This window comes from Sminthopsis crassicaudata, chromosome 1 (genome assembly GCF_048593235.1).
Source record: "Sminthopsis crassicaudata isolate SCR6 chromosome 1, ASM4859323v1, whole genome shotgun sequence".
NCBI lineage: Eukaryota > Metazoa > Chordata > Mammalia > Dasyuromorphia > Dasyuridae > Sminthopsis > Sminthopsis crassicaudata.
Window position 1 is genome coordinate 603525247 of NC_133617.1, and position 13144 is coordinate 603538390.

General features: G+C 37.0%; 1 protein-coding gene and 1 long non-coding RNA gene across 3 annotated transcripts in view; one reads left to right on the forward strand and one right to left on the reverse strand.

Moving 5' to 3' along the window:
* Nucleotides 1-2384, reverse strand: part of LOC141551150 (uncharacterized) — a 62184-nt gene extending 59800 nt beyond the window's left edge. Inside the window, exon 1 of the long non-coding RNA XR_012484793.1 lies at nucleotides 2226-2384. This is a non-coding gene — a long non-coding RNA (uncharacterized LOC141551150). The remainder of the gene's footprint in view (nucleotides 1-2225) is intronic.
* Nucleotides 1-13144, forward strand: part of MAF (MAF bZIP transcription factor) — a 477168-nt gene that overhangs the window by 259229 nt on the left and 204795 nt on the right. The gene's annotated exons all lie outside the window — the stretch shown is intronic.

The following is a 13144-nucleotide window of genomic DNA, read 5'->3' on the forward strand; positions in this document are numbered from 1 at the left end:
GTATATTTTGCTTCTTTGTGGATCTATCCATCACTTAAACATTGGGAAGTTAAATAGAAATTAAAATCAATTGTAAGACCTAAAACTAACTCTTATTTCTCAAGTGCTTCAAGATTCACCAAAAAAACCTTCCTTTCTTTCAATAACCCTGTGATATGAAGCAGTGTACCTTCTCCCACTTTACTCCCATTTTATAGAGGAGAAAGCAGACATCCAACTTAAAAGAACAAGATCAAATGTCAATATCAGAAATCAAGTTGTTAAGTATTGGAGGTGAGAATCTGAACCCAGACCTCTTAACTCCAGGGACATTGATGTCTCAATGTGGCACAGTGAAAAGAGCAGAAGATTTGGAATCAAAACACTAGGTCTGAAAATCAGTCCTACTATTTACTACTGGGTGACCTTAGAGAAGTTATTTAACAATCTAGGCATCAGTTTTCCCAATTCTAACCTGAAGAAGTTAGACAATAACTAGTCATTACTGAGGTCCTCTTCCACTTCTAGATCTAAGGTCTTTGCATTATACCAGAGGCAATGAGGTAAGGTGAAATAAACTTTGGATTTGAAATCAAGACAGAGTTAAGTTTAAATCCTAACTCTAACCATTAATGATACTGCACAATACTTCAGAGACAATGATCCCAGCTCCAGTATTACCAGTAAGGGATCTATAGATGAGGGGGAAATGTGAGCTTTTTCTAGCATGGTAGAAAGAGTACAGAGCTGGAAATCAAGGGGTTTGGATTCAAATTCCCCTCAAGAAACCAGATAAATGTCTTAACTCTTCTGGGTATCACCTGCTCATCTGAAAACAAGAAGATTGAAATAAAGAACCTCTAGGGTTTCCTATTGCTTTAAATCCATAATCCTATTTTACTAATCATTTATGGAATCTCTAGCCCAGTTTGAACTGGACTAGCAGATTAGGTTTCCAGAGTCAGCCAATAAACATTAAGTGCTTACTATGTGCCAGACATTGACCCCTAAGGAAATGACTGTTTCTCTTCTCAACTGAGGAATTAGACGTCTTTAGTACTGCTATACTTGACTCTTCCTCATCTGGTATGCTCTCCAATATCAATCAATTAGCAGTAATTATCTTTTTTTTTTTTTTTTTTTTTTTTTTTGATATACAATTGGAGTTAAGTGACAAGGTCATATAGCTGACAAGTGTTAAGTGTCTAAGGTCAGATTTGAATTCAGATCTGGTCTCTTGTATAAAAGGTCCCTGGGAAGACTGGGCTCAAGCTTGAAGCATGAAGCTAATAAAGCATACAAGTAAGAAAGGTGTGGTAATGAGAGGTACCTTTTGACTTCTGGTCCTGAAGGTTTTTTCCCTTTTGAGGAGTCTTCACTAAGTCAGTTCCTGCTTGTGATGATGAAGTAGTTGCTCCCTTGTTCAGCTGGCCTGACCCTGTATAGGACAGAGTGTCTTTTTTGGTTGATAGGAAAAGCAGGTCCTGGATCACTCAGCTCCTCACCAGATACAACATTGATTAAACCTCTGATATCTTTCATGGCCTCATCAGTAGCCAGAGAACTTCTCTTTCAAAATATTCATCCGTGTAATATCAAATAAGAATAAATACAAAAGTAACAAGGACACTTGGCAGACTATTGGGGATAGAACTGTTCCTGTCTCTTCCCTGCCTCTCATGCTCCACAGAAGTTCTTGAGTCATCAAGAAAGAAAAATACAGAAGGGCCAAAGGAGGGATAAATACATCCTTTTGCATGCAAACTTAGTTCTTATTATTCAGTCAACCAGAAGACTTCTTGTCACCACAAAGCACCAATCACTTGTGGAAATAGCCTCAACATGTTCATTCTGACATAGAAAAAGAATATTGTATGTGTTTTCTATAACCCAGAGAAAGGGTAAATTTGAACTTACTCTAAAAATCTGGCCTTCGCTGGACACTATTCAAATTAATTTCCATTCATTCCCATGAACTCTCTAGTCTTTTTCAGAGCCTACAATGACTTTCAGAGAGGAGTTTTCTATAGAATATTCATCGTATGCAGTTTGTACCAAATTTACACCCACCCACAGTGGGTGTCAGTCAACCTGTTGATTGATTGGCAAATATATTATCCTTCTTAGAGCTCACCTGTCAAATGTAGATGACAGAGAAAGATCAGGGGAAAATCCAGCAATGCACATCTTAAGGATCATTAATCATAGAATTTAAAAGAAGAAGGAGATCAAGAATCAGTCCTTACCTTTGACAGATTAGGAAAATGAGACCCAGAGGCATTAAGTAATTTCCTCAACATCCTTCAGGGAGTAGCTTTCATAGGAAGTAATCTGAACTTATGTCTGCTCCAAATCTAGTGTTCCTTACCCCCCACCCTTCACTATAGTATTCTCTGATTAGGAAATTCTATTTAACATTTTCATTGCCCATGTTTGCATTGTCTGTTCACGTTAGAAAATACTTTACATGCTTTGGAATAAAGTCTGATCCCTTTAGTCCCTCTACAACTCTCTACAAGCTGGCTCCACCCTATTTTTCCATCTTTATCTTAGACTACTCCCGGACCTGCTCTTTATGCTCTGGTTAAACTAGATTTATGGCCTTTCTCTGAGCTCAGCCTGCCCTCTTCAGCATTCCCTATAGATGGAATGACCTTTCCCCTACTACTATGTCTGCCTTTTGTAGTCTTTCCTTTATAAAATAAATATTTCTTCAATTAACAAATATCTCTTTTCTCTCCCTCCCATTCCCCACCTCACTAAAAAATAAAAAATGAAAAATGGAACTCTTGTAATAAATATGTGAAGTTAAGGAAACAAGTTCCCTTATTGGTCATGTTCAAAAATATGTATCTCTTCTGTCCCCTAAGTCCTTCATCACTCATTCTCTGAAATCATGCTTGTTCATTGGGTTAATCAGTCCTTAAGTCTTTCAAAGTCAAATACCTTTACACACAATTTCATTGTTTCCAAAGTGAATATGTCTTTACAAAGTTGCTCTTGTTGGATAAAGTGTTCTCCTAGTTCTGCTCATTATATTCTATATCAGTTCATACAAATCTCTACAGGTTTCTTTGAAACCATGCTCTTCATTTCTTATGGCACAATAATATTCCATTCCATCCACAGTTTGTTTGGCCATTCCCCAACTGATGGATACCCCCTTAGTTTCCAGTTCTTTGCCAGGCAATCAATAAGCATTTATTAAGCACATTATTAATGAGTGCCAAGAACTTTACTAAGTACTGGGAACATAGAAAAATCCAACACAAGACAGTCCTTATTCCCAAGGAGCTGACAGCTTTATATGTGTGTATATGTATGTATGTATATGCATATATGAACATGTCTATGTATCTGCATCTGATACAAGATATATATATATATATATGTGTGTGTGTGTGTATATATATATATATATATAATGATATATAGGAAACAATCAATAGAGAAAAGGCAGTAGAATTAAGGGAAGATCAGGAAAAAGGCAAGATTTTAATCAAGATTCCAAGAAACTCAAGGAATTTTTATGTCACCCTCAAAAGAGGTGTTTAAGAATATTTTTAGTAAACACAAACGCTTTTACTCTTTCTTAGAGCTCTTTGGGATGCAGTCCCAATCATAGTATTGTTGGGGCAAAGGGTATGTATAGTTTAATTCTATGTGTTTCTTAAGGCAGAGATTAAATGCTTTCCCAGATCTCCCTTCTCAGAATTCTCCAGATAATGTGTATGCATCTTTTATATGGTTATCACTCTCTTATCTGTGTTGTGCTACTCTACATAAGCCTTGCTAAACTCTTTGAGGAAAGGTTTTGTGTATTACTCATCTTTGCAGCCCATTCCCCAGCATAAGACATTACACATAGTAGGTGCTCAATAAATGTCTGATGGATGACATGAAGTATTACTGGCAAAGTGTTGGTTGTTGGTTTTAAAATCTAAGGACTTAGATTCAAGTTCTAGGGCTGCTTCTGTAAGTCATAATTGGCAGAAGTCGGATAATGTTGCCCTCTGTGCAAAAGAGCATTTCTCCAGCTCTATACCAAGCCTAAAGAGACATGGGATATACTTTCCCAAAATGACACCCCAGGGAATTGCCTGCCCCGTTCTGTAGCTACATACATAGTGGGATCTCATCCCTCAATTGAATATGTCCCTGGATATATTTTCAGCTAGGTAGTCCCACCCTTGTTACTGGCCTGTGTGACTGACCAAGTCACATAAATTCTCCAAGCCTCATTTCTTTCATCCTTAAAATAAGGGGAATGAACTAGGTGTTCTCAGAGGTCCATTCCAGACCTCAATTTATGATGCATTGAATTGGATTTGTCAATGTTGAATGATAGTTATGACTTGCTATCCATGATTTTTACATTGAATCATTTGTTTATTTGTTTTCAGTAGTAGGAATAGATTTCCACTGATTTATTTGCTCACTATCTATCACCTGGTCACTCCGATGTCTGGGAGCAGGCAGTGGGGATGGGGGGGGGGCAGCAACCTGGGACTAGGAGAACAATTCTTGATCAAAAAGCTAACCGACAAAGATTGGGGTTAAACCCATTGCCATGACTTTCTTAGCACCATTTGGCAAATACTCAGTTTCATTCAACATTTATGAAGTACATATTATATGGCAAGCCCTGAGCTTGGATGGTGAGCATTAAAGAAAAAATAAAAAGACATGAGACAGACCCTTTCTTCAATGGGCAATTCACTCTAACACCTGAGTCTGATGGTGAATGAAAATCATTAGTTACGAAATTTCAAAGCACATATGTACACATACATAGGAGAACATGCTCTTCTATATGTCCAAGCAGGCCAATTTCTATTACCTTCCTCATTCCTAGGGGTCATAGGATCAATATGACCCTCCTTACCCAGATAATAATGACAAAACAACCACAATAATAATATCAATAATGACAACTTTTATTTTTAAGATAGTGACAAATGGAAGGGTTTTCAGAAGTAGAAAACCAAGATGGTGAGCAGGCCACGAATCAGGGCATACAAGGATCAACTGCAAGAAAATGAGATGGTTTTTGGCCCAGAAAAAAGGAAAACTAGAAGTCCTTGTGATCGATGTATTCACATGTTCTTTAAAAGTAGAGAAAGTAGCAAGAATAGTGAAAAAAAAGCCTCAAAATGAAATGAGAAGATCTGGACTAGAAGGCTGATTTAGACTAATGCCATGGACATGCTATCTCATCCCTTGGAGCCTCAGTTTCCCCCACTTATAAAATGTAAATGTCATTACCACAGAGCCCTTCACTGTGCTGAGGGGAGAAAAGCATTTTGCAAACCTCCAATTACTATGTAATGTAAGTTGTTTTATCATGGAGAATAAAAATTAAATGTCTCAGAGAGCCAAATTAAGAACAATGGGTGAACTTGTTAGTAGACAATCTGTCTTGTACTGAGACAACTCATCACACAGTGTACAGTGTGCTAGGCTTGGAGTCAAGAAAACTTGTGATCAAATTTAGCCTCAGAGAGTTACTTCACTACTGTCTGCCTCAGTTTCCTCCTCTGTAAAAATAAGGACAATCATAACAACTATCTCCCAAAGTTATTGTGAGCATAAACTAATATTTGCAAAGTACTTTGCAAACCTTAAAGCAACATATAAGTGATTATCTTAATGATTATGATGATGAAAATTCCTTAATAATTAGCTACAAATGTGAAATGGGCTAACTCAAGAGATGGAGGGGCGACTCTAGAAGAAGTTATAGAACCACTCAGGGGAATGTTGCCACTTGACTATGGAGTCAGATGCCCTCTGAGGTCCCTGACCAGCTTTGTGGTTCCTTGATTCTGTAGTGCTCTCCAGAATTGGTCCACAAAATGCTCATGAAGTAGAGAGGTGGGCATTGTGAGAATTAGCACCCTTATTTTAGAGATGAAGAACCCAAGACTTCAAAGCTTAAGAAACTTTTCCAGGGTCATAGCCCTCAGAAGTATCAGACTGGGGGTTCAGACCCAGATATCCTCACTTTATGTCTAACACTCTTTCGACTATACCATCTAATCTCTTCATAAAAAAGGCCAATACTTTAGTGTTTCATGATCATAACCCAGCAACTTAGCAGTGTACTCTCAAGGAAGATAAAACAGCTTTTGAAATCTCTTTGATTTATCTTTCTCTTCCCTCTTGTGAACAGGTCACCATTAAGACTCAGGCCCTAGAGAGGAAAATCCAAAGAGAATGAATGGATACAGCCACGTTGAGCCAGTTAATTCTGACCCCAATAATGGATCAGATTCTTTCAAAGGAATCTTATTATCAATCAACAGCAGTTCTCAAGGGCCTCCTCTTGAGCCTGTTAGCTTTTTGTACAGCCATTGTAAATAACTGGAATGCTTCCCTTTCTCCTTTTAGACTTTTATTTCCCCATTTTCCAGATGGACAAATTAAGGCAAAGAATGTTTTGTTACAAGCTCATCTAGAACTATAAAGGAAGGTAGTGTTAACATCCATATTAAAGTCAAATCTAGGCTCCCAGCTGCAGGCCTAATTCATAGAGATGTTCTACTCTCTTTCAAATATCTTCATACATTTTTAACAAGGTGGCAATATTACCCAGATTGCTTAATATATCCATTCATTCAGCAAACATTGTACAGAGCTCTGGGTTTAGTGGAGGAGGAGAGCAATCCAAACAGAGAATAAAGATCAAGCCTTACCCTCAGGAAGCTTGCAGGGAAATTCTGAGATTGAATCACCTAGGATTTAAAACTGAAAGGAAACTTGGGGATCATCTATTTGTTTTATAGTGAAATAAATGAAGTGATTAGAAGAGGACGAGGGTTCTGCAGGTAGTTGCAAAGCTGCTCAATCTTAGAGCTGGAACTTGAATTCAAAATGGCTGATGTGAAGTGCTGGGCTTTATCCACTCTACCATCCTACCTGATAGAAGAATTTAAAACCCTTAGAGATCTTCTAGTTTCACCATTGACATCTCAGACATGGGAGGGAAATTACCCAAAGTCTCACAAAGCCAAGGTTTAGAATTAGATCTTCCAGTTCCCACTCCACCATAAGAGGTCTGGGTCCAATCACAGATGGAAGTCTTATAAGCAGTGTAATCTTAGGCAAATCTTTTCTCTTCTTTGAAACTCAGTTTTTCTTCTTTAAAATGGGATTAATAATGTGTGCAATAGTTTCTTCACAAGAATTTGTGAAAAATTAAAGTGGTAAAAAATGAAATAGTGAAATGGTAAAATAAAAAGGCAGACTTTTGGGGGCAGCTAGGTGGCACAGTGGATAGAGCATCAGCCTTGAACTCAGGAGGACCCGAGTTCAAATCTGGTCTCAGACACTTAACACTTCCTAGCTGTGTGACCCTGGGCAAGTCACTTAACCCCAGCCTGGGGGGGGGGGGGGGAGGTAGACTTTTGCAAGCAAAAAACCTGGCTTCAAATCCTGGTTCTCTTTATGTAATATTTCTGATCTTGGGCGAGACATATATTGAATCTCAGTTGCCTCAACTGTCCAAATAGGACTTAGATGACCTCTAAAGACCCTTGCCTTCTAATCCTTTCAGATCATTCAGAGAGAATTCTGCAGAGAGGGGGGCTTTTGGAGACAAAAGAAAAACTAGAAAGATTTATAGGGACTTCTTTATCTGCCAGGGACCGCTTCTTTTCCTGGGCATGGGGATGGGCCAGCGGTCTTTGCCATAGTGAGTGACGATGTCAGACTGTCCTTTGGTTTGTGGTCCAGCAGCTATTTGTAGAGTCTGGAATGGATCCTGATTCTGCTGTGGTCTCTCAGCAATCCATAGAAAAGCCACACAATTTGAAGTTCATATCTTATGAGGAAGAAGGGAGGGTTTTAGCAGGGACATTCAAGTTTTCAAGTTCATTGTCAAAGAGGCAATCTGGGAACTTGACAAGAGCACAAGCCTTGGAGAGATGAAGTTATAATATGATTCTTGCCATGAACTCACTGTGCACCTCTTGAGAAAATTCCTTCCTTTCTCTCTGTCTCAGTTTTCTGCTCTGTAAAGCAGAGATAATTATATGGATACTATTTATCTCATGGAGTCATAAGGAAGGAACAAAGTACTTTGTAAATTTTAGACCTAAAAACAATTTACAAAAATGGGAGATGAGAAAAATAAAGACAAAGAACAGGGGGAAGGGAATATTTTGGCTGTAGATTGTACCACTTTAGTTCGCTGGAGTCATTCATGGAGATGCTGTTGTCTTTGGGTGACACATGTTGGGCAAATTTTTGTTTGTATTTTTCTCTGCACTGGATTGTAAGCTTCTTGAAGGCAGACACTGTGTGATCTACTTCTTGACTCTCTTCCCACATCTTAATATAGTGCTACCACCTAGATTGCCGATTGGTTGATCACGTGATGATTTATTAGCCAAAAACCTATTGTAAGACCAGTTTGCTCATAGAGTCATCTAAATGGGGGATGGCAAAACCATAGATAAGGCATGATAGTGATCATAGCTGACATTTTTGTAGTACCTTGAACTTTTTCGTTTATTGTCTCATCAAGCCTTGATTTGTAGAATTTACCTATTTCTAAGGTATGCACACTCACCCTAAAAATTTAATAATTATTTCTCACAAACTAGTAGAGGCTGCTTCCATTACACCCACCCTATCATTTTCTACCCTCTAGGACCAATCAGGACAAGTAAAACGCCCCTTCTACAACCAATCCTTAGATTTGAGGCCCTTAATCATGGATCCTTTAAGTCTTCTTTTTTTCAAGCTAAATACCCCTCCTTCCATTAACTATTTCCCATGATAAAGTTTCCAGACCTTTCGTCTTCCTGTTATCCTTCCTCAAGACCTCATCAAAACTGAGCACAGAACTCCAAATATGATCTGATTACATGGGAAAATGGGATGCTTCCCCCTGCCTTTTTTACACAAAACTTTTATTAATGCAGTCAAAGATCTCATTAGCTTTTAAAGATGCATATCGCTTGGGTGATTCATTGAGCTTACATTAAACCAAACTGCCAGGTCTTTTTCATATGAACTATTATTGTCAAGCCCATCCCCCTTAGTCCTATGCTTATGAAATTGATTTTTCTTAAATCTAAATGCAGGGCTTTATATTTATCCTTGTTAAATTTTATCCTTTTGGTTTTGGCCCATTGTTTCTAGTCTATCAAGATATTTTTGGATTTTGGCTTTCTTATCTGATATAAATACTTCCAGCGTATCTGTTGATAAACATACCTTCTATCTGCATCCCAGTTATTGATGGAAAAGGTACACAGGACAGGATCAAGGACATAGCTCTTTAACTACTGGTAAAGATCTCTATCTAGGTTGATATTGATCCAATAATTAACACTCTAAGGATACAGTGGTACAACCATCTATGAGTCTACCTTTCTTCATTTGGGAAAAATTTTAAAGAATTTGACTAATATGTTCCTGAAGGAGAAATAAAATTAATCACAAGTGTGCCTCTGATGAATCAGTCTTGAAACTTATTCCTTTTCCCCCCACCAAAAAAAGCATTAAGACTTGGCATAAAAAGGCATTAAGACTTGGCATGACATTCTTAGTGAACCTATAATGATTCCTAATGATCATGTCTTTCTTTTCCCAGAACTCATGAATTATCTGTTTTCTAATACAGTCTAGAATTTTGTCAAAATTAAGGTTAGTAGTCTGCAGCTTTTGGAAGTCTTCCACCTCACACCCTTTTTGAACATTATTTTTATCTTCTATTTACCATTGCTCCTCAAAAATTGGTACATGCAGATTCATGACTATCTGAGAGTTCTTACAGAAAAAATTGAATTAGAAGCTAAATTCTCCTCACTTTCTCAATTGGGGTAGGTAAGAAGTGTAATGGATAGAATACTGGACCTAGAGTCATGAAGATGTGAATTCAAATCCTGCCTCAGATACTTATTTATTGTATGACCCTGGGCAAGTCACTTAACCCTATTTGCTTCATTTTCTTCATCTGTTAAATGAGCTAGAGAAGGAAATGACAAACCAGTAACTTTTCCAAGAAAAACTTTAATGGGGTTACAGAGTCAGGCAGTACTGAAATGACTAAATAACAAGGCCCCTCATTATCTCTTCTCTTGGGATTCAGTTATTTTTTTTTTGTCTTTCTTATATCTACTCCCTTCAAATTTGAAAATTAGCAAAATTGCTCATGAATTGTAGAAATAGGATGAGAGTTGATTAGTTCACTTTTCTTTTTTGTCACCTTTAGATATTATTGTCTCTTCACCACATGGTGGGACCCTCCAGTGATGTGCTAGTCAATGTTTAAAACTGCTTCTTTCACTTTGTTTTTCTTGCTTTTGTTTCACAGCATGGATATTATGCAAATATATTTTATATGATTTCATAATTTAGATTATATTGCTTGCATTCTAAATGGGAGGGAGAGAGGCAATTTGGAACTCAAAAAAATTAAGATAATGCTAATCAATAAATTAATTAATAAAATATCAAATCTTAAAACTTGACTCTTTCAAAGTCACACATATTTTTAAAGTTTAATCTGCATCATGGACATTTTCTGTATCACTTTCTTAAGTCTAGACTATCTACAAAGTCACAACAAAGCATTTGCCAATTTCCAAAGTATAGATGTTCCCCCTGAAAATTTAACAAGTGGCTCTCACAAAGTGGTCCAAGCTGGTTGTAATATAACCCATGGTTTATCCCTTTCTTATCCTTTTTTTCTGGATCTGATTTTTAATATATCCATAGATCTGTGACTTCTTTGCTATTGTCATAACATTAGAGCAGATTATAACCTCTGTGTACCTTCTCCTCTTGTACCATTCTTGTCCCATATCTAATAATAATAATAATAACAATAATGAACACTGGCATAGCACTTAAAAGTTTGCAAAATGCCACATGTCATATTATCTCATTTCATTCTCTCAAAAACCCAATGAGGTGGGAATTATTATTATACCCATTATATAGATGAGGAAATTGAGGCAAACAATGATTAAGTGATTAACCCATGATCAAAGAGCTAGTAAGGATCTGAGGAAGGATTTTAATTTATTCAAGTATTTATGTCTTCAAATCAAATACTCTATAATGATCATAAAAATAACAAGCATCTACATAGTGTTTTCTGTGTACCAGGCACTGTGTTTAGCATTTCGCAAATATTATTTTGTTTGCTTCTCATAACACTCTTGGGAAATAGGTACTCTTACTATCCCCATTTTCCACACGAGGAAATAGATAGAGATTAAATCACGTATCCAAGATCACACAACCAATAAGGATTCCAAGAGTATGGACTCAGGTCTTCCTAATTCAAGACCCACTATGCTACCTAATACCTAATAATATAGAGAACAACTTATAAAAACAATTATTCAATGTCTAATCAAATCAACAAGTATTTATTTAGTACCTACTCTGTTCCAGACACTGTGGTAAGCTTGGAAAATACAAAGAAAGGCAAAAACAGTCCCTGACCTCAAAAAGCTCCCTATCTAAATTGTTTTAGAGCCCTACTGGAATTTTTAAAAATATATAGTATGTAGATCAGTACAATGTTCTAGCAGTCAATCATTATCCTTCATTCCTTATATAGGACTAATCTACCTCCTTTCTCCAGTCAGACATGCCTTTAATGCACTAAGCTATCCAAATGTAGCAAAAATGCTTTTGTTCTCTTTAAACTTTTTAGCAAGATTTAGCTTGTTCTGAGACATCATGGCTATATTTACACAGACATATGATATTCAGAGTTGAGCAGCCTTATGGTAGATTTAATCAATGTAAAAAGCCCACTAGATATTCCAGGCTAAACAGAAAAAAAAATTAAAAATAAAAAGTGTTGAGGCTTTTTTGTTTGTTTGTTTGTTTTGATTTTTAGAAAAGTTTTGGGTGCTTGCTGAGTCTATTTAACTATTATAGTTTTTAGTTTAGTGTAGATTAGAAGCTCTGGACTTGGATTTGAGTCCCAGCTTTCTACTATGCAGCAATGTTCTTTCATAGAGTCACAGATTAGAGATAGGAATGAGGCCCTCTAGCCTATTGTTCTTGTTTTTCCATATGGGGAAACTGAGAGAGGTTAAATGATTTGTTCAGAGGTCATAATAATTGACATAATTAGAAATGAGATTTGAATTCGAGGTTTCAGACCCCAGAGCCAATATTCTTCCCATTCTATTGTGCTTGAGCAAATTACCTCTCTAAATCTGTTTTCTCAGTGCAAAAAAAAAATTGAGAAAAAACCATGTATACATAACCTATCTTAAAAGGCTGGTTTCCTTATGAAGAAAGCATTTTTAAATAAAGTGCTTAAAATGCAAATGATTTTAGTTTTATTATTACTAATATTAGGCAGTCTATTCTATGGTCTTTCCAATATGTAGGTTAGTCTTAGAAAGGAAACTTCTTCAGGCAGGATCAATAGCAATTACAAGATGAGATTCATATTTGACATAGAAGAAATATGATGGAGCAATCTCTGCAAAGCAGTTCTGTTAAATAAAGCATCAGCCAGAGAGTATATACTTTCCAACCCACGCAAGCAACGTTCCTCTCTGCACTGTTCTGAGCCAGATGCAAAGTTAGGCAGATGTCACTGGAGGAGAAATCTCTACTAAAAGAGATTTCTTTGGATGACCCCAAGTCACTGGAAGAAGTGGGGAAGAAGGAGAGAAAGGCATTTGAGAAGCTCTAAATGATCCATAAGTTAGTATCATTTCAGATTTGAACCCTTCTCTAGAGATGTGCAACTGAGCCAAATGTAATTAATGCTAAGGATGCTCACATCTCAGTGTATATGTGTGTGTGTGTGTGTGTGTGTGTGTGTGTGTGTGTTGTTTATTTGTTTGTTTTGCTGGTTCCTAAGGTTCATTTTGGGTGTTTCCAAGGGCAGCCACAGCTGGTTGGGTAACAGGCCAAATAGCACAATTACAGAATATGGAAAAGGATGATAGTTCACGTGGATAAAAAAAAAAATTCAGGGTTTTCAAGATCATTATGAGTCAACAGTGTAAGATGATGGTCCAAAAAAATAAAAAAGCCACTAAGATCTTTGCCTGAATTGAGGCACAATGTCCAGAATGAGATTGGCTACAATCTCACTGTCCATGGTCCTGTTTAGACCACATTTGGAATATTGTGTTCAATTCTAAGGGACACATTTTATGACAAACATTGACAG